The following is a 21,844-nucleotide window of genomic DNA, read 5'->3' as shown; positions in this document are numbered from 1 at the left end:
CATAACATTAAAAATGGGAGGTTGCTCCTCCTACAATTGGGCCGTGGTAATGGCCTCAAAATACTCTTGCACCCTTTCCTCGCCATGAGAAGTCCAATTATAATACTTCGACATAAAACCTTTCGTAAATAAGTATAACTTTACCTCATCCGTGGTTTTGAAAACTTCATTTATGCACTTCCAAAAAGGACACTTAATTTTCTCACCATCCATAATGCATGTTGAGACTTGGGTCATTATATAAATGTACTAACACCATCCTCAACGGCGTAAGACCCGCCCTATTTGAAAGGATCTTCTCATACATCCATCTACTCAACTGTCTTAAGATTACGATGAGTCATACACAAACACAGAAACACACACACACATATATATATGTATATATTATTATAACATTAAATTTAAATGATAAAATTGCAACAAATACAATCAATTAACAAATAAAGGGTTAAAGTTGTTACCTGATCAAAATAACATCAAATATCATTAAAAATTTGAGACAGGCTGACGATCAAGAGTAGAAAAATATTTGTGAGATAGTGAGAGATAAAAAAAATTCGAGAGAGATTGAGGAAATAGAGAGAAAATAAGAATCGAAGAAGATAGTGACATTAGATTTTGAAACGGTCCTTTCGACGAGTTTAGGAACATTTTTTTACCGTTGAAATATAGCCATTGTATTTCATTTGGAACAGTCTCAGTAATACTAAATAAATAATACAAAAAAACAGTTCCAATTTGCACCGAATTTTGGAACGATTGTTGAAACACATTACTTCTTAAATAAAACTAATAATTTGGAATGGTTTTCCGCATAATTGATTAAGGGTGTTCCAAAATCGTTTCAAATTGTACCTTATTTTCGAATACATTTTCTAACTATCATCTTTTGGACATCCTTTGTCACACATATAGGAATGGTCAACTCAAGACCATCCCTAATTCTAATATTGTGTTCCAAATAGGGTTACAACCATCTACCATTACTATTTTGTAATGGTGTTTGGATCAGATTTTGTAACTGTTTGTTCGGAACTCATGTTGGAATGGTATGTCTGTTCCAAAATTATAACAAAAAAAAATGTAGATCATTGACATCATCTTTCAATATCCGTTCATTATGTATTCCAAAGACCATTTCAGAATGGAACGGGTTTAGGAACGGTTGCCCTGACCATGCCAAATCCCACCTTTTTTTATAGTGTGGTGAAGTACTCTAGCCAAATCCCATCAATAAAACTGGTTGGCGGAGCACAAGATCTAGGATCCGATCATAGCACAAGAAATGGGGTCCGCAAGTTTTTTAGTTTAACAAGCTAGCTTAAGGTACTATCATTATAAAAAAAGGCAAAATTTGAAGCGATTTTAGGATGGTTTTTTTGGGTTTGGAACGGTTTGCAGGACAACTGGCGTTACAAAATTTTAGGAACGGTTCTGGCAAGACCATTTCTATTTGGGACGGGAACTGTAACACACTACGAAAACCATTTCTAATATCAAATTTGTCAAGAAAAATTTATTTTTTCAATTGGAACGGTTTTAGGAATTGTCAGTCGTATTTAGGAACACATATATAAATCTGTTTTAATAATGGTATTAGCAATGGTGTTTTTGAGAACACGTACTTAAAATTGAAATAGCAATGGTATTAGGAACGATCAGCCACTATTTTCACTTATTAGAAATAATTTTAGCAATGGTATTTGAAACAGTCAATGCAGTTTAGGAACAGGGGTTTGGAACTATTTCAGTAATGATATTTGGAACGGTCATTTATTTAGATTTATAATATTTCTTTACCATTACTAAAACCGTTCCTAATTTTTTAATTCTATAATTTATTTATATTTTATAATTTATTCATATATTTAATATATTGCAATAAATAAATAAATTTATTTCTTTTAATATATAATTAAATTAATTTAATAATTTTTTAATTAATTATATTTATGAATTTAATTAATTAACTAAAATTGATATAATGAAATTTAATAAAAATTATGAAACATGAATAATTAAGAAAAAATATATATTAATATGAAAAACAATCTAATTAAAAAAATGAAAAAAAAATTAAAACCAAATCTAAGCCCTCCTCTTCAGCAACGTCAATATTGTCCTGGTTTGAAGCTGGGGGTTTGTTGAAGGCAATTCTGAAACGTCTATTGCAAACATACAAAATTATTAGTACTTCTAACCAAGAATTATTTTTTCTAAAACAAAGAATATCAATAATCTACTTACCACCACCTCAGCCGCTCTCAGCCCACTCCAGCCACCATCCTCCTTTTTTGTGTAGCACCTTTCAAATAACTCCATCTGCTTGGGCGGCTGATCGAACTCTGCCTCTAATAGAAGAAAAAAACAGTTAACATCTTATTTATCAACATTGTCTTCTGTTGACAAACGAAGATGGATAAACCTAAACAGTTCTACTGACAAAATTCACTTGATGGGCAAAAACTTAAAGGCATGTGTAATCTGTTTATACATGGTTACAAACAAACTATATATTTTTAAATAATTATTAATTGTTAATTGTATTTTAATTTGAAATATTTCCTCAATATTGTTATTGTTTATATTATTTTCTAAATAATATTATTATTGGAATTATTGATCTAATTTTTTGATTATTGACATTATTATGTAAAAATATTATTATTAGGAATATTTTCTAATTTTGGATTGTTGACATTGGGAATATTAGCCTAATTTATGTTAATGTGATTATTATGTAAAAAATTATTAATGGAAATATTCATCCAATTTTTGTGATTATTTACATTTATTATGTAAAAATGTTAGTATGGGGAATTTGGTGAAATTTTTTTTATTAATTAGATTATTATGTAAGAAATTATTAAAATTCTCAATTTTTTTAATTATTTATATTTATTATATAGAAATGTAATATTGGTGAAATTTGTCAAATATTTTTTATAAGTTAAATATAAATTGCGTAAATTACACAATGAAATAAACATAAATTGCATAAATTACTCAAAAAATTATTCATAAATTGCATAAATTACACAAATTGTGGAAATGACCAAAAATTAGAAAAAGATAACAAAAAAAAAATTAAAATTAACAAAAGTTTCTCTGTCAATTTTTTAAAAATAAAAAAAAGTTAAAAAAAGTACCAAAAATTTATAGAAAATTTTTAAAAATTACCTAAAAAAATTACAAAAATTACAAAAACATTATATAAAATTAGGAAAATTAAAAAAATACAAAAATACCAGAAAATTTTTAGAAAACCGTAATTAGTTTTTTCAAAAAAATTTTAGAAATTTTTTTCAAAAAACAGAACTTTTATATAGTTAAATGCCCGAATGTTTTTTTCGAAAAGTAGCCAAAATTTTTAAAAAAATTGGTGTTTTATTTTATACGAAAGTGGAGGAAAAAAGAAAGAAAAGTGTGGTGAAAAGAAGAAGAAAAATGGTGGGGCGTGGGGGTATCAAAGAAAAAGGTTGGGGGGTCCAAAAAAAGAAGAAGGAAACCCAACCATTTGATTCCACTTACCTCTAGACGACGGCGGATGGCTGACGGTAGTGGAGCTAAGTACCAGGTGAGGGAGGAAGTCGGTCAAGGAGAGTGAGGGAGGGAGAGTGAAGGAGGAAGAGGGAGGGTGAAATAAAAAAATCTTCTAAGTTTTGTACGTATACCGATTTTTGAAGCGGGCTTTGGAACCGGCAATTTTTAAAAATCCATTCGTAAGACCTCTCTTTGCCAAAAAAAAAAAAAAACCTTGTTTCTATTGACAAGCAATATTTAAAAAGTCGTTCCTATTGTTTAGCCATTCCAAATAACCGTTCCCAAAAAAACAATGTCATTTGTTTCGAAATGACGTCATTTTGGTATAATATTAATACGACCACTCATGAGATGCAATATGAGAAAATTGCAATAAATGGAACTAAATTGAAAAAGGCCCTTACGGGACAAAAGGTGCAATTCTTTCCTTAAAAGTTACATTACTTTGTGTGCTGCCCAATTTAGTACAATAGAGACACTACTTGTAAACCAATCTTAAAGTACCTTTAGTGTACCATAAAAGATAAATATTAGTTATAGTTATTAAATAAACTAGGCAAAATCACACTATTGGGATATAAGTTTATCCAGAAACAGATAAGTTATATAAACAAGTTTTTGGAACAAAATTATTATTGCAAAAGCTTCACTATTTCAACTTTGACCCATTCAGTCTGATTAGATATTATCACAAATAATATAGGTAACCCCTAGGACCCAACATTTGGTTAAATCTAACTTCATAATATTTGCTATTGCTAGGACACAATAAGTGGTTAATATGCATTCTTTTACTTTTTTTTTCTTTCTTGGATACGAAAATCATATCATATGTGTTTGCCACGAAGAGCTATATAATACATGTAAGTAATAATTCAACCCCCTCAGTGCTGTAGTGAGCATTTCTTGCCAATCGATGTGCAAGACTGTTCGCTTGTTGATGAACATGCACAAAAGTGATGGAATGAAAAGCCACTGCTAATGGCTTGATACCTTCAGAAATTGGTCCTAGTGATAAGGAGACCAATTTATGATGGATAAGCAATCACCTTTAATAAGAACACTCCTGCAGTGTTTTCACTACTTCCTTTCATTCCAAGATGGTCTGGTGTAGTAGGAAAAGAGAAATATTTCATCCACCTTGCTAAATAGATGTCCTTTGAGTTTCTTGGAATAACCCCTACACCCATAGATGATTGTTCATGAGAATTTGCACCATCAAAGTGAACTTTTACTGAATCAGTAGGTGGAGGATACCACTGATTTGTTTGAGCTTGATTCCGTATTGTACGAAGACTCTGGTAACAATTCATGAACTCGGGAAGCTGGATTGCTGACTGATGTATTATCTCCACAGTGTGAGAACTTGATGACTCCATCAAACACTTGTTGCGGTGATTTAGATATTCCAATAGATAGTAACCAATGAATTAGCTTTTAAACGCCAAAGTGACATACAGGAAATTGATACTAGTCGGCACAATTTAGATTAGGGGCTAAAATAATTCGATTAGGAATAAGTAATGGAGGTTTGACCATCAACACCTTGTGATGTTCACTATTGGTCGTTTTCGATTTGTTGGTCTGCTTTTGAGAAATCTCCATCTTTTGGTCTGGTTCACAGTGCTGGTCATGCGCATGCTTAGTGTCATTTTCGTCCATGTTTGGTTGCAACTCTTTTTCACTTGGAAGAACAAAAACAACAGCATTTTATTTGGGGTCAACAACAGACTGGGAATGTAATTTACCTTAGGATTCCAATTTACTAATAGATGACGCCAGTTGACTGATTTGAGATTCCAAATTTTGAATTCTCGTTTGGGTCTGCTGTTGGAACTGTTGTTGGAACTATTGTGTTTGTTGTTGGAATTACTGTGTTTTGGTCACTAGTGCTTTTATCATGTCTACGAGAGATGGACCAGGTGTGGGATTAGGCGTAAGAGTTGGTGGCCAGTTTTGAGATTGCAAAATGTAGCTAAGACTAGGGTAAGTTGTCCTTCCTGGATTATACATGTTGAAATGAGGATCATATCCTCTTTGTGGTGTTCCAAAAAGTCCTCCAACAACATTGGCATGCTCGATGGTTTCTTCTTGAAGCATAGGGCACAAATCGGTGGGATGTGCCATAGAATTACATAAACGAAAAGCCTTCATTCGTTGAAATTCTTCTTCGACAACTCTTTCAACAAGGGACAAAAGTTTATCAAAACGATCATAAATGGAAGATACATTTACCTCATTGACCGGAGGATTGCCGTATCTAGTCCCAAACTATTGAGTATTGGCCCACATGATTGCAATTGGGTTGTGTGTTATGGTTCACTCCAAGTGTCCAATATCTCTTGTGCTAACTATGGCTCGGAAGAAGTGGGTATCCTTTCAACTTATTGCTTGGTTTCCTTTCAAAATCTCCGTCCAGTCTTCTCAATCTTGAATTAGATCAAGTTTACATGTACGAGAAGATTATAGTATTAAACCAAGTAACCCAAAAAAAAATCAAGTAACAAGAAAAGAAATCTTCTTAAAAACACCAGCCCCGGCAACGGTGCCAAAATTTGGTGAGTATCAAGATCACAAAAAATAATTCCTACAAAACTTGTGAAAGTGGGAGTAGGGTCGATTCCACAGGGACTGGTATAAGTTGATTTCTTTAAGAAAAGAAAATAATGGGAGGAGATTTGACGATAAAAAAAAATAATTAAAAACTAAATAAACTAGAAAATAAGTGAAATTACCTGGCAAAGATAGGAGAGAGAGATTTTACGGTTAAGGCTAGGATCATGCTTGATTCTTGCGAGTTGATCATTGATGCAAAAATACATCCTAAAACAAATTTAGACATCCTGAATAGGTGATGAGGGAAATTTTAAGCATGATATAGGATGCATTGGGATAGATTGAATAATTTCCTTTAGGAGAATCTCCTTACGCGCTGGGGAGAGCATCTTCTTCTTCCAGCCTTGTACTCTTTGTCAAATCTTATCCTTAATTCTAGCACATTAATATTTCTTTCTTCAAGAGTCCACCCTCCGCCAGTTACCCCAAGTGTTGACTTTCGCTACGGCCAAGTGGTATTCATTGCATATGTTCCTACTAAACCCCGTGCTTGATTTTTTAAGATTAATAATCTACCCCGATGCTTGTGTGTATCGGTATAGTATGATACCATGGAAAGATGACAATGTGGCCTTGCAAAAAACACAAGGGTATCTTCAACCAAGAATAGGTGAGATATTCGAGGTGCCACGGTTGCCATTCAAACACCCTGGATCAAACCTATTGATTTAGCCGCTTTTAACATTCCACTGAGAACTTCTCCACAAAATAAGAATAGGTAAAGCGATCGGGGGTCTCCTTGTTCGATTCCCCTAGACAGCTTTACTAGTCCAAAATTCTCACCATTAAGAACAAAAAAATAACTAATAGTACAAAACAAGCATCAAAAGAAGACGGACAAAAGAGTACTTAAACCTTAGTCTAATAAGATAGACTCCAAGAAGAGCCACTCAACCAGGTCCTAGACGTTGCTCATGTCAAGCTTCATTATTAAATAGCCTTTCTTTCCTCCTGTCTCAGATTTCAAGAAGTGATTAGCATCATAAGTAAGAAAATTATTAATAGATATTAATCGACCTGGAATAACGAATCTTCTTTGTCTCTTTGTTTCTAGATGATCTCATCTTCCATAAAACATCTCTCAATTTCATCTAAACATCTTTTCAGCATTTTCAATCAATGGTTAAGACTGTAGAAATTTAATGCTTTCTTCAAGCTCTTTAATCATCCATTTCAAGTGTCCAAATGAGCACTTGTTCTATCTAGCCAGTTATATCCTACAGCTTTAGACTCGCTAAGTAGATGTTTAATGTTAAAACAGGTACAAACAACCTTCCCACTATCAGAAATGATCTTCACACACTCGTCTACCTTCAACCACATTGCCCCAAAGCGCTACACCTTAGAGCAGTTGTCGTGAAAATTGCTGATTTAGAGTCATACTTATAATTAAAGGAGTATGGTCATACAATAGAATCGGGATCACGTCTACTTTTGCATTTGATCAGGTAGACCACCCTGAGTTTGCACACGTACAATCCAAACGAGCCATGACATTGTTGGAATGAATGACAAAAAGCCAGTTAGATTGGTTGTTAATCATTCTCCAATCTTTATGGAATAATATTAGATTGATGAATACGGTAAGAGTTCATCAAGTTGGCAGTGTGTTTTATTTTGTTTACCACTCATATTGAATGGGGTTTTCAATATCACACCAAATGCCCACAGATCGAAAGGTGAAACTCGTGGAGTTGGGCTACGCATAGATTTGGCAGCTATGAAACCAACTCGTGAGGGTCTCGGCCTGATGCGTTCCAAGTCGAGAACCTGAAAATAGGGCATCAAAGGTCCTATAGAGTCTTGCACTAAGTATTGTATCTGTGTTTCGTCGGCAGGAGACGTAGGCCTTCTTTGCTATTTTAGTGGATTAGTTCAGAAGGTAGTTGACTGACTAAAATGACTTGTAGGAATTGTCATATGGAAACTATTAAGGCTTGATCAGCATGACTGGGATTTTTTGGTTGTAATAGTACGAGATTAGTTCTCGGACTTGAGTAATCATGCTAGTCACGTGCATACGAAGAATGTATCTTGGATATGGCGAGCGGTGATTGTGTCGTGAGACATGATCGTCGTAAGCCTTATCCAGTGCATTCTGAGTATGTAGCAAGGACGGTGGATTCCACTAGAGGATCTATCCCCTATTAGTATATGTTAGTGAGTTCTCCTTTGCCCTCTGAGATACTTTAGACTCTACAAGTATTTAGCCAAAATGATTGATTGATTAGGGATAGGTTTAAGATCAGATCAGTAGAGTAAATGCATCTCGAGTATTAAGCATTGTTTCCTAGTCAAGGATGGGAACCGACACCCAATTCCATGCCCAATTCTAAGACCGGAAGATGGTTGACAGTAGGACTGTACTCGTACAGATTCGGAGCCTACATATTCAAGCTGCTATTCACCTAGTTTCTAGTACCATGGACCTTTGTTACACGACCACCTATGGTAACGAGCTATTTCTGATTATGGGATAATTCAAAACAATTAATTAAATTAGATTAAGTTAAATTTGTTGGTCGCACATGCCCAAGTCTAGTCGAGGGTGAACTTAAAGATTCACACCCTACCACTATAATGGGATGAAATTAATTTGGAATTAATTCCATAGAGTCGGATTAATTTAATTGAATTAAATTAAATCTTAGAGAGAATGAATGATTGGATCATTTATTTAGACCAATAAATTCAATGGATGACTTTAGTTTAATTAATTGGATTAATTAGAATTTCAAGTTAGCTATTCAAATTAATTGGATTAATTTTACTTGGCTTCGTTTGATTTATGAATTGGTTTTATAAGTTAAAAGCGAGAAAATAGAACGCTTGGCTCCTTTAATTGGATCAAAGTATATTTTAATATTGGACTTATAAATTAAATTAGATTTGTTTTAAAGTCCATTAGACGTGGGCTTGATTTAGTTTTAATTAATCAAGCTCGTTCCATTAAAATGCAAGCCCAAGTCCTTTGTTAGACCATGGCTAGGTTAAGGAGTCAAAACTCCTCCTTGGGTGTGGTGTGGCATAGAGGTGTTAGATGGTTGAAGAAATCTTTCTAGGTTAAAGCTCATTGGTATCTTGTGACTAGGTCACATATAAAGTTTCTAAAATACTGATAGCCGACCAACAGCTGTAGCAAAAACATACCCATAAAATTTCACTCCTATTTTCTCTCCAAAAACCCTCTTAAGATCTTAGAGATCCAAAGAGGAAGAAATCATCAAATGTTAAACAATAACGTTGTTGATTCTTTGCACATTTGTTGAGTTTTTGCTAGTACAAAATCTCCATATCCTTTAGTGGTGGTGTGTTAGTCTTTGGAGGGTCTCGAAATCGAGATCTCACTGTGAGCGATACAGAATGAGGAATCAACGCTTGTAGTCGAACATAATGTGGATTTTTGTCTCTCTTATTTATTTTTTGTCCTAATTATTAGCCTTCTTTGTTTTATTTTTACACCGAAGGTCGAGGAAAAGATTAAGGGTACACCCATTGGTCAAGATTTAATTTTGGGATTGAGAATTTTTCATAAATTTTGGAATATCTAAAATATAATTGATTCTTTGAAATGTAGAATAAAAACAAAAAGTTTAAAAAAAAATGTCAGTAGATGTGCCGACAAGTGCACGTCCGGGCGAGCGCTCCTGCAGGCATGCGTGCTAGCAAGAGTGCATGCATGTCTGCGTTGGCACGCGCAGGCATGCACTGAAACCAGATCCACGAGCGGGGTCCGCGCATTGTTTGCTCATGTCTGCTTTATGTTTTTTCAAAATTTTTATTTTTTCTGAATTTTCTGCATATTATTCTGAAACAATAAATTTTTGGGAATTTAATTTTTGGTTGAGATGTGGTATTTTCTAAAATTAAATTACTAAAATTAATTTGAATGGGTTCTCAAACAAGAATTTATTTTTTGTATCGGTTGCACTTATGTCCATAAATAAGTTGCATTATTTTTAATAAAAAAAACCCTTGGATTAGATATGTGATTAATATATGACATTGGATATTATTATTATAATGCATGGTTTGTATTATATTTTTTGTGCATGTTTATTTTGAAAATAAATGTGTTTTTTTTGTTAATTTGATTAATATGGATGATCACAAAACCCATTGGATGGTTTATTTTCTGTTGGGTTGTGGCATGCATGCCACTTATTTTCTTATCTCTTTGTTTTTAGCCTAATTATTTAAGGCATATTTTCTCCCTATTCATGTACTTCTCGCTACTTCAGTTTTGGGTTTCTTTTTAGTCGTAATAAGTGTAGTAGGTTAGGGAGATTTAGTTTTATTTTTTGTAATAATTGAAAAAACTAGCTCAGACAATAGAGGCATATGGAGGAGCCATGGGTTGGTTCATGGAGAAGAGGTCCAAAGGATGGAGCCCACGAAGGAGATAAAGAAATAAGGAGAGATTACAAAGCCCATAGTATGTTAATGGGCCTACCCTAGACTGACCATAGATCTACTATGAGCTCAGTAGATCTCATAGGCGGCTTTTGACTATCGAATAGTGGCGTGCTAGACTTTTATTTTTGCGTTCCATGCATTTTAATTAAGGTTTTTAATATTTAGAATATTATGCATGAAAAATATTAAATGTGAAGTGGTCTCGGTCATATAAATAACAAATAACCCTCACTTAGTTGGACCAAGTTAACATATTAGACACAAAAATGAAAATAAACATCGTGAATTTTCTTTGTGGACCCTAAGCCCACTAAGTAAAGGTTTTTCGAAAATCCATTTGAGAGCGATGGTTTTTATAGAAATAGTAGGAGGGTTAATGATTGAAGTCCAAATTCTTAACTTGAACATAATTTTATAATAATCTAGTAATTTTTGTATTTATTGTAGATGTCTAAGAATCCACTTAACGGCATACTTGAGGATAATAAATTTGATGGAACAAACTATTCAAATTGGCTGAGAAATCTGAGGATAATCCAAGATTTCGAGAACTAAACTTATGTTCTAGATAAGTCTACCTCGTACTTTGCCAAATGGGTTCTTGCTAGGAAAATGTTTGATGCTCGAGAAATTTACTCAGTGGCATGAGGACAACTGGACAGTACGCAGTATCATACTGGGAATGATGAGTAACAAGACCCAGAAATAGTAAGAGAGGTACAAAGATGTATGGTCAATAATGCACCGCATGAATGAACTTTATGCGATACCATATGAAGGAATTCTTACGTGCTAGAATAGTTGAGGGATTGTCCGTATGAGAGTATCGATTGATGATACTATCCCTAGTATAAAAGCTGAAAGACCTCCAGGTTGATTTTGAGAATGAACGTGATCTTAGAATCACTACCACCCTTTTTTGATCAATTTATTATCAACTATAACGTGAATGGGATTGAGAAAAACCTTCATGAGTTGATCAATATGTAGGTCCAGTATAAGACAACGGTTGAAAAATCTGCATCAACCAGTACTAGTGAGAGAGGCTTCAATCTCTAAAGCGAAGGGCAAGGGTGCCAAATGGGGGAGAGAATGAGTGATGAGACTTCTTCTATTGCTTCTAGCACATCAAGTGATCCTGTTACGTTGTCAGGCAGGGGTATGGGAAAAAGGAATATTGTTCGTCAGTCAAGGATACTGAATGATGTTTGCATTTATTGTTGAGAGAATGGCCATTGAAATAGGGAGTGTCCTAATCTCCACTCTGATGAAGGTAAAATCTTTAATTGAGTATTAACATAATCACCATTCTACTCTTGGTATTGGTTACCACTAAATACATAGTCTGGGAATGGTTTGCAGGTGATGATGAGGAATAGAAAAGTTGAAACAAGAAGGTCCTAGGGCTTAGCGATAGAGGGGCTATTACGACTAGGGACTTAGTTAGGCTTAGTGGTGATCATGTTAGTATAGCGTTTATGTAACCTAGCATGGTCGAAATAGTGATTTCAATTATTGTTGGACAATTTTGATTACGTATATTGGTCAATAAAGTCTTTTATGTAACATTAAATGGGAGATGTCTATTGGGTGAAATATAAAATTTATATTATCACATAATTGGATTATGCATAATCAAGAATGAAACTTACCGTTCTGGTTGGACAATCTCTTCTAGCTGAGGATGAGAAAGAGTGATGGATTCAAAGAGCTTTAGAAATAGGCGATTTGGATCCATTAGCTTTTAAAATCTTTTCTGAGAATGAGAAAGACCACAAAAGCTATTTTGTAGGTCAAAATGAGCTTATCAGTTGCACATTGGATTGGATCTGGTGTGATATTTGTGAGTCACCAAAACACAAAAATTCAGTATGGGGTTCACAAGTCTAATTTCGTTTGATGGGTTCAAAGAATTAGACTCAAAGTAGTGAACCAAACTGATCACCTTTTGATTGGATTTCCAAAGTATGTATTTAGTAGGATTTCTTGAATATTGAAAAATGAGAATATGATTCTCCACTCAATGAAATTCTTCCTGAAAGGGCCACAGTTGACCGGTCTTTGAAAAGAAAGAAATTAAAAGACATAACGCAGTAGAGAGAAAGATGCATATATCATCATTCCTCTTTAGCTTTCCTTGATTCTTTTTATTTCCAATAAGGAACAATTAAGCTTTACTGATTCATGTTTCTAATAAAATTGATAATGCAGTGAAAATATAGACATTCTACTCTTTTCTTCTTTTACTGAAGATGTTAAAAGAAGGGCAAATAGAAATTAATTTTTTTATATTTTGATGTTCGATCATTGAGATTTTGAATAAATTAATTTATTGAATTTTTAACTAATAATTCAATTTGTTCAACTATTTTAAAAAATTCTCGACTTCTAATTTAAGAAAAAGGCTCAGGACTAAATTCGTCAAAAAGGAATAAATGTGGAAATAAAGTAAGTTACAGGACCAAAAGTGTAATTTTACCTACATTTTATATTATTATATATTAAATTGATTAAGCATACTGGCCATGATGTGGAAAGCCTTAATTTTGTCAATAAAAGACTAATTTGTTCCTGGAAGATCAAAAAATTACAATTTTACCTGAAGGATCTACGCATTTTTTATCAAGTCAGGTCATTACCCCTGGGTTGGATCTGGCGACCCGACCCTGGCAACCCGAGACACGTGGAAGAAGGCTATTGGACCAACAAGACCCCCTGTCTTACGCTATAAATACTCCATAGTTAGTGCATTTATGGTATGCTCACTTTACCATTCTTTACTTTTTGGTCGCTTCGGCTCATCAGCTCGCCAACGACCTGCTTTCACCACCTCAAAAACATACTAACTTAAGCATCGGAGGGTCTTAGCTCGGGGCCACTCTAGCAAGCCTAACAATTTGCTTCACTTTTCTCAGGGTCCAATCACTAGTCTAGAAAAGGTAGCAACCTTGAACCGCTTGGAGGACAGTTTACCCAACCAAGGAGGTCACATAGATTTTAACCCAGATCATTTGGCGTCGGTTGTGGGAATCTTGAGAAGAGGTCCTTTAATTCGGTTTGATTGGGTTTCAAGGTGGTTGAAAGATTTAGGTATCCAGCAAAGATAATTCACCATGTCGGAGTCATCAAGGGACGAGCAAGAAGAACGAATCCTTCCACGACGAGAGGGAAGAAGATTGCATCTAACAAATGAAGAATGGCAGATGATAGAAATAGCAAACAGGAATGTGATGGTGGAAAACGAAAGGAAAATGGTTACACAGGCTGAATCAGAGAGGAGGAGGTTGATCAAAAAGCAGAGAAAGGTGATTGCAAATGACCACATGGAAGGAACCAATCGCACAAGGAGGAATATGCGACAAACACTGGAAACCAGCCTAGCAAGAAAGAGTTTAGACATAACATTTAGCAATATCAGGATGAGGGAACCAGGGATCTCCAGAGCTGAAGTGGAAAGTTTAGGGAAGCAGATAGAAAAACTAAAGCAACAGATAGATGACTTGAAGAAACGAGGTGACCTAGTGAAGCAAAATAGGGACTCGCGTTTTGCCAATAAGATTCTGACCGAAATTGTCGGTCCAAATTTTGAGTACCCGATCTACCCAAATATGATAGGTCGAAGGATTCGTAGGAACACATTTCTGCCTTCGAACTAGTAATGAACTTGTGCGGACAAACGGATTCTATTAACGTAAAATTATTTGTGACAACTTTGACAGGAAAAGCTTAAGAGTGGTTTACTAGCTTACGAGTGGTATAATCGAATCATATGGACAACTGACGCAGAAGTTTGTATTTCACTTTACTAGCGAAAGGAGATCGAAGAGGTCGGCGACATATCTTTTCACGATCCAAAAAAGAAGCGATGAATCCCTAAAAAGTTTGATAGGGAGATTTAACAACGAGACCCTAGAGGTACAGGATTTGCGGATTGATATGATGAAGAGCATATTGATACATGGGTTGAAGAAGGGATTGTTTGCGTCAGCATTAGCTAGAGATCCTCCTGGAGACGTACAACAATTGATGTACTTAGCTCGAAAGTATATCGACGAGGAAATTAATGGAAACAAGGATAGAGAATGGGATAGAGGTCGAGATCGAGATAGGCAAATATGAAGAGGAAGAGATCGAACATCCCCTAGTAGATCAAGGAGCAGTGAGGAGTTCGAGCTCGAGGGAACGAAGGAAAAACACGATGCAACAGTAGAGTTATTTGGTGAAGAAGACAACAACTTGAAAATATCGATATGTTTGTATGTTCGTTAACTTTTTACCGTGGATATTTAACTTTTGCAGGAGCAGTCTTTTTACTAGTGATAGAAGTAAATGATTATGCATATTACTGTAATATTTTGAGAAATTGGTTACATTCTATGTAAAAATGCTCGCATGAAATAAAAGCACTTTCGGGATAACTAGCATTGCAACGAATTATTACTGACCTGAGAAAGGCTCGGCCTTGGTCAGAAGAAGACTACGACCTGAGAAAGGTACAATTGAGTCTGAAAAAGGCTACAACCTTAAAAAGGTACAAATTGGATTTGAAAAAGACTACAACCTAAGAAAGGTACAAATTGATTCTAAAAAAGACTACGGCCTGAAAAAGGTAGAAACTGAGTCTCAAAAAGACTGCGACCTGTAAAAGGTTTGGATTTGTTTGAAAAAGATTGCAACCTAAAAAAGGTTAAAATTTGTTTAAAAACGACTGCGACCTGAGATATCCTAACAAAGGTGAAGATCATGTCCAAAAAAGATTAGGCGATTACGCGACCTGGAAAAGGTAGTATCGTGCGAACTGAAAACCTTGCAATCTGAAAGGGTATCTGAAAAAGATCTATCTGAAAAAGATAGACTTGAACATAACCAATCATTTCGACTTATGGTCGATTATATTCAAGGGAACTTTATTGATTTTGTTTGCTCAATGGAATTCTTCAAAGTTTGCAGGTATGAAAGGGGATTTCATATAAATAAAAAAGTCATCATTGATCTAAGAAATGATTTACGAGTTCTGGGAACATAGAGGATATCGCTAGTATAGAAACAAGATGGAAGACGATCTAAATAAAAGTCAAATAATTACAAGTTTTAAAAACCCTAAAACCTATCAATTTGCCTTGCCTTCTTCCATCTTCTCGATCTCATCCACCAAGACCTCCTGCAAGAAACATGTGTCTTTAGTGAACTGAAACTGATAATTTTTATGGCCACAAATTTGGCTGACAGATATCAAGTTGACAGAGAATTGAGGAATACCGAATACATTCTCCAAAGTAATATCATCATTCAATTTAACTCTGCCTACATATTGAACTGAATTCTTTGAACCATCAGGCAGGTGGATGAAGTGAGGATTAGTGGGTTTGACAAATGAGTGGAATAATACAATGCTTTCACATACATGATTGATGGCTCTACTGTGAATTATCTAGCAATCCAAATCAATACAAGTAAGTTTAGCGGCATTACCTGCAAACTCCTCGTCGAATTGTGCAAAGCCTTTGCATAGCTGGTAGTGGGATTTGAGGGAGTGTTTGCCTTCTGCAGCAGCTTAATCAATTCATTTCCCATAGAGGTGCCCTGCATACGTTCACTTTTGACATCGACATTGGCAGCAAAAGCTCTCCCCTTCTTCCTTCGCTCATTCAGAGATGTATACCAGTCACGTATGCCATGCAATTGAAAATATGTATCTTTTCCATGTCCTAGTCTTCGACAATGTTTGCATAGGAAATTCCCTTTATCTGCAATGAACTTCTTTTTCTGCACATACTTATCATCATCTCTCCTAGTTCCTTTCATAGTCAGTTGATAGGTCACATTGCTTGTACTTATCTTTGTAGATGTTTGTATTGCTCTTTGTTGTTCAACTGTATAAAGCATAGAGAAAGCCTTTTCCACACTAGGCAGTCGATCAAGCATAAGTATCTGACTTCCTTCGTTGTTAAAGGTTTCATAAACGCCCATAAGAAATTGCATTAGTTGAGTCAATGAAGTGAGTTCATCAATTTCTTTGTTAATACCACTAGTACAATCTCCACACTTACACTTCGGCGCAGGTGCCAAACAATTGAGCTCATTCCAGAGCTTTGTCACGTTTGTTAGATATGCTGTAAGACTTAAATCTTGTTGTACCATTGAAGACAATTCCCTCTGTAACTGGTAAATTAACGGCCCGTTACTCCAACCATACCTTGCCTTTATCGCGAGCCACAGTCCTCACGAAGTTTTAAAATGAATGAATGATTCCACCATGTCCTTGGACATGGAATTCCAGGTCCATGATGTCAGTATCAGATTAACGCGCCTCTATTGCTCAAAATTGATTGATCTAAGAGCTGGTGTTGGAAAGATTCGTTTCAAACGAGACATATATTGCTCGTTTTCATACCAGAAAGTTTGTGCCATCCAAAGGAGAAGATGTCAATGTTAGTTGTGAATGCCCAGAAGGATGAACAAACAACATATGCTTCTCATATTGAGACGCAGTTTCACCAGGTCTCTTTCCCATCATCGATGAAGCTACTTCGTCGTCCATGAAGAGAGAGGTATGCATTGTAGTGTGTATATACAGAGACCTTAACGAAAAAGGATCTGATACCATGTTAAAACTTGCAGAAGACAACAAGCACACAGAATCCATTATCAAAGATAAATTGCAGACAAAATACCTTGTTTATCATTCATGGAAAAATGAAAAAAATGACCAGGAGGAGTTCGAATCCAGGTTAAATACAAAGAAGAGCAATTGCCTGAAACTACTGTAACAAACTAACTAACCCTCTATATTATATGGACCAATCAGGAGCCGAATGAATTATTCACATTTTGAAAGAATGGTTAGATGCCATGAAGGCTGAAATGTAGCACCCCCTTCGCTACAAGGCTATATCTACGTTAAACATTATACTTATAGTAATCCCTGTGTTTACAAATATAAATGCACAAAATAATTTAATTCATATGTATACGTAACCACAACATCATAACAAGCGTAATCAACCTACAATATCATATATGCGCATCAAACACCACAAGTAGTCCATCATAAGTAATCTCTACGCTTAAGTTCTCTCTATACAACAAAATGTGATTTGTACTCTAACTGACAAAGAGGAGAAAACAGCATACTGGCCCGACCTACCTGAGTATAATGCGTAGTCCTAGTCTTCAACAGTCAGACGCCTCAAAGTCAACTCCTGAAAGAAAATGTCAGCAGAGGGATGAGCCTGCCACTCAGTAAGTAAATAACCAGCCTTATCTATATATGCATGTCAAACACAACTCAAACAAGATAAACAAGCAACACGCATGGAATACAATCAATTTAATTCCAACATAATCAGCTTTATTACACCACATGACTATGTCATAATATGACAACCACCCAAACTCCATTTTTCCTAGTTTACTTACCGGAAGGTGATATTGTGTTTTTCCCGCCAACTCAATCTCACCGTTATATAAATTTAAGTGACCCCCTTGACAGCCAGCTCATCAATCTCATTTCGCACATAGCATTTTCATTTCGCACATAGCTCTTTCATATCGAACATAGTTCTTTCATTTCACACATAGCTCTTTCATATCGCACATAGCTCTTTCATATCGCACATAGCTCTTTCATATCATATTTTCGCATTATAGGCTTTTCAACACATCAAGGGGTATTGACACCACAATTATATTCAATTTTCACCATTCCCTCATTTCCACATATCACCATTCTTGTAAGCAACTAGTAACGTAAAACAATATATTAACATATTCTCATTTTCAGACATCCACAACACATCAAACAACAAACATAATATTTTTACCTATTTTCTCATTCCACGTACACAATACCGTCAATCAAATCAAATCATCCATCACTCAGATACTTCAGATAAATTAATATCAGCACGAACTACAAATTCATATAACAGTAAAACCACAAATACAGAAAGCATATATAGATAATACTAATTATTTACTTACCTCAATCTCACAACGTTTCTTTCTACTCAATCGCGAATTGTCAGTCCTTTCACCTCACCTCCGTATCCTATAATGAGTTATACCACATACAATTAATACATCGAGAATATCGTAATTTTTTTTAAATATAATATTAAATATTATTCGTACAATTTCTAATAATTCTTTAATATTTCATTTCTACCAAAATACAAATCTTCATTTTTTCTCTTTATTAACATACCGTTTATTAAATATAATTTTCAAAATATTTCTATGAATTTTCTAGCAATTTCTCGCTATTATAATCTTTAATTGAACAATAATACATAGAATTGTGTATTTGGTTAATAATTCCGATGAAATTGTATAAATTAGCTATACTAATATTCAAATCTAACGAATTTAATAATCTAATTAACCAACGAAATTATTTTTATATCCGATTCTATATTTAATTAGACACTATTTTAAATAGTCAAATCCGTAAAATATTCCGGTTAAATAGTACGTCGCTTAGTATAAATAACATTTAATAAACGGACTAATTAAACAACATCATTATATAAATTATTATAATTTTTAAAATATAAATTCTTACCTCTGTTTTTTTTCCTTTTCGCCGAGAGAATTTCAAATTTCCAATTGTTTGTGTGTGAATTGTGTATGGTTGTGTGTGTATGGTTGTGTGTGTGCATTAAAGAGAGGAGAGAGAGAGTTGAGGCGGTGGCCACTCATTCTCACTCTCTCTTCACTTTATATATATATATTATATTATTATATACATAATATTATTATTATATATAATATTTTTTTTATTAAACTTTTTTCAAAATACCCATTACGTCCTTCCTAATTTCTTAATTAATATTATTTGCTCTCAAATATTATAACGAGCTCCAATATATACCGTTCAAGTTCTATTATATTCCAATTATGGCCCATAATTTATTTACCAATTAACTAAGTTTCATAAAAATTTACCAATTAATCTCTGAATTATGTATTATAATCTTTGGGGCGTCACATGAAATTACTGCTTTTGGGATAATCATACCTAGAATTCTCACTCCTTTACCAGCTGGGAAGAAACACATTGGATGACTGTGGGTATTTAAGACAAAGTTGTGTGTGGATGATTCTGTGGAGTGTTATAAAGCTCGTCTAGTAGAAAAGGGATTTACTCAGATTGCAAGGGTGGATTACATTGACAACTTCTCCTCTATTGCCAAACTTATTCAAGTGCATGTGTTCTTCTCACTACCTCCTTCCCATAGCTGGCCCTTATAGCAAATGGACGTCAACAACGCCTTCCTGCACGGTTGTTTGGATGAATATATGTACATGGAGCTGCCTGTGGGTTATTCTACCAAGCTTGGCCTCGTATGCAAACTCCGTCAATCCCTTTATGGGTAGAAGCAAGCCTCTCGTCAATGAAATGTAGAGCTCACCCTCAAGCTCACTGAGTTTGGATTTACGCAATTTGCTTATGACCATTACTTCTTCACCAAAATGACTATTACTGACCTCCTAGCGCTTCTCATCTATATTGATGATATAGTGGTTATAGCATCATCTTTGGATCTTATTCAATTTGTTAAACTTTACTTGCATTCCTTATTTACTATTAACGATCTTGGAGACGCAAGGTATCTTCCTTGGAGTTGTCTTATTTCTTGGAAGACCAAGAAATAATCTACTATTTCCCGTTCCACTCCGAGGCGGAATATAGGAGCATGGTTACAACTGTTTGTGAGTTAAAATGGCTGTCCTATTTACTCTCTGATTTTGGCATTCACTTGCCTCTTCCAGTTCATCTTTTTTGCGACAACCAAGCGGTCCTGCACCATGGAAAATCCCATATTCTATGAGCACATGAAACACAATGAGATTGATTGCCATGTGGTCCGAACTGCTTATAAAGATCGTTTTATTGCTCCTTCGCACATTCGCAGTTCCCTTCAGCTTGTTAATTTATTTACTAAGTCACTACCTCTGGAAACCTTCCCTTTCTTACTTGCAACTTGGGTCTGGTTTCTTTGCATCCTTGTCCCACTTGTAGGCGGGCTGTTGAGAATGTTCCAACTTTAGAGATGAAGCTCGCCATTTTTGCTGCAAAGCATCCACAAGGAGATGTTTGGGAAGATAATGACGTTGTTTTTTTTTTGTATTTGAAGAGGGATAGAAGTCGTGTTCTATAGCTACGCGATTTTTTGTTGTCTTTGTGTTATTTAGTGAGTTGTCATGTGAGTCATTTATTAGGCTCCGGACTTACCCATGTAATATAAGGATGTAATTTACTCATTTTTTAAAATACAAGTAATAAATTGCTATTTACTTTTTACTGGGAAGTAATTACTCATTTACAATATCATAGAATGGTAAATTGTAATAAATCCCAAAAATACATTAAATCGAAGAGAGAGAGAGAGATAGAGAGAGAAACTTTAATAGACAACCTAGAACAATATGCAATGCTAAAATCTTCACATATCGAATATTATTATTATTTAAGAAATGGAGAGGAATAGAAGATTCATGTGAAGAAGAACCAACGCTACAGACACCAACAAACCATAACTGAAGAAACGTGTAGAGCACTATGTTGATGGGAGAGTTGTCGCAACAATTAAGGACTTACATCATGCACTTCGACCAAAACAGATGTAATTCTCATTAAAAATGAGGTAGGCTGAGAAATTCATGCAACAAAATTGATGACATAAAGGGGAGCAAAATACAATCCCAAATGGACGGCTCTCTTCGACTTGTAATCAGTCATAATTATTAAATAATAAAATCGCCCAAATTTGTGGTTTGATGTCGGACCAGCCAACTGAATAACAAGCTGACCAAAATACTATTAAACACACCACGAAATGAGATTATGAAGAATATCACCTCTTATACAGTAAAGTAAACTTATGCTTTGCTCTAAAGCAAACACACCAATACATGTGCTTGTTAGCCCTATCCTATTCTATCACAAAACCACAATCAAAAGTTAATGTAAAGGCTTATTAAGTCCATACGAGCTAGTGAACATGGTCGATAAGTCTCTGGACACAAACTCAATGTTTTGGATTCAATTTTTAGGTCGAGTGGGACCCATATCTATTTTTTTTTTGTTTTTTAGCACTATCAATAATTCTTGTCTATGCAAACTTTGCACAATTCGACGAGGAGTTTGCAGGTAATGCCGCTAAACTTAGTTGTATTGATTTGGATTGCTAGATAATTTACAGTAGGGCCATCAATCATGTATATGAAAACATTGTATTATTCCACTCATTTGTCAAACCGA

General features: G+C 34.8%; 1 long non-coding RNA gene across 1 annotated transcript; it reads right to left on the bottom strand.

Moving 5' to 3' along the window:
• Positions 1–17,590: 17,590 nt before the first annotated feature.
• On the bottom strand, positions 17,591–19,231 carry LOC148788091 (uncharacterized). Its single transcript, XR_016065424.1, has 3 exons — positions 19,142–19,231; positions 18,562–18,628; positions 17,591–17,780 (listed from the first exon to the last, which is right to left on the bottom strand). It is a non-coding gene; the product is annotated as an uncharacterized LOC148788091 (long non-coding RNA).
• Between the last annotated feature and the right edge of the window lie 2,613 nt (positions 19,232–21,844).

The sequence above is a fragment of the Sesamum indicum genome, linkage group LG5 (assembly GCF_026168435.1).
Source record: "Sesamum indicum cultivar Baizhima isolate 11 linkage group LG5, ASM2616843v1, whole genome shotgun sequence".
Classification (NCBI taxonomy): domain Eukaryota; kingdom Viridiplantae; phylum Streptophyta; class Magnoliopsida; order Lamiales; family Pedaliaceae; genus Sesamum; species Sesamum indicum.
Note: the sequence above shows the minus strand (reverse complement) of the source record. Positions and strands in the feature narration are given on the sequence as shown.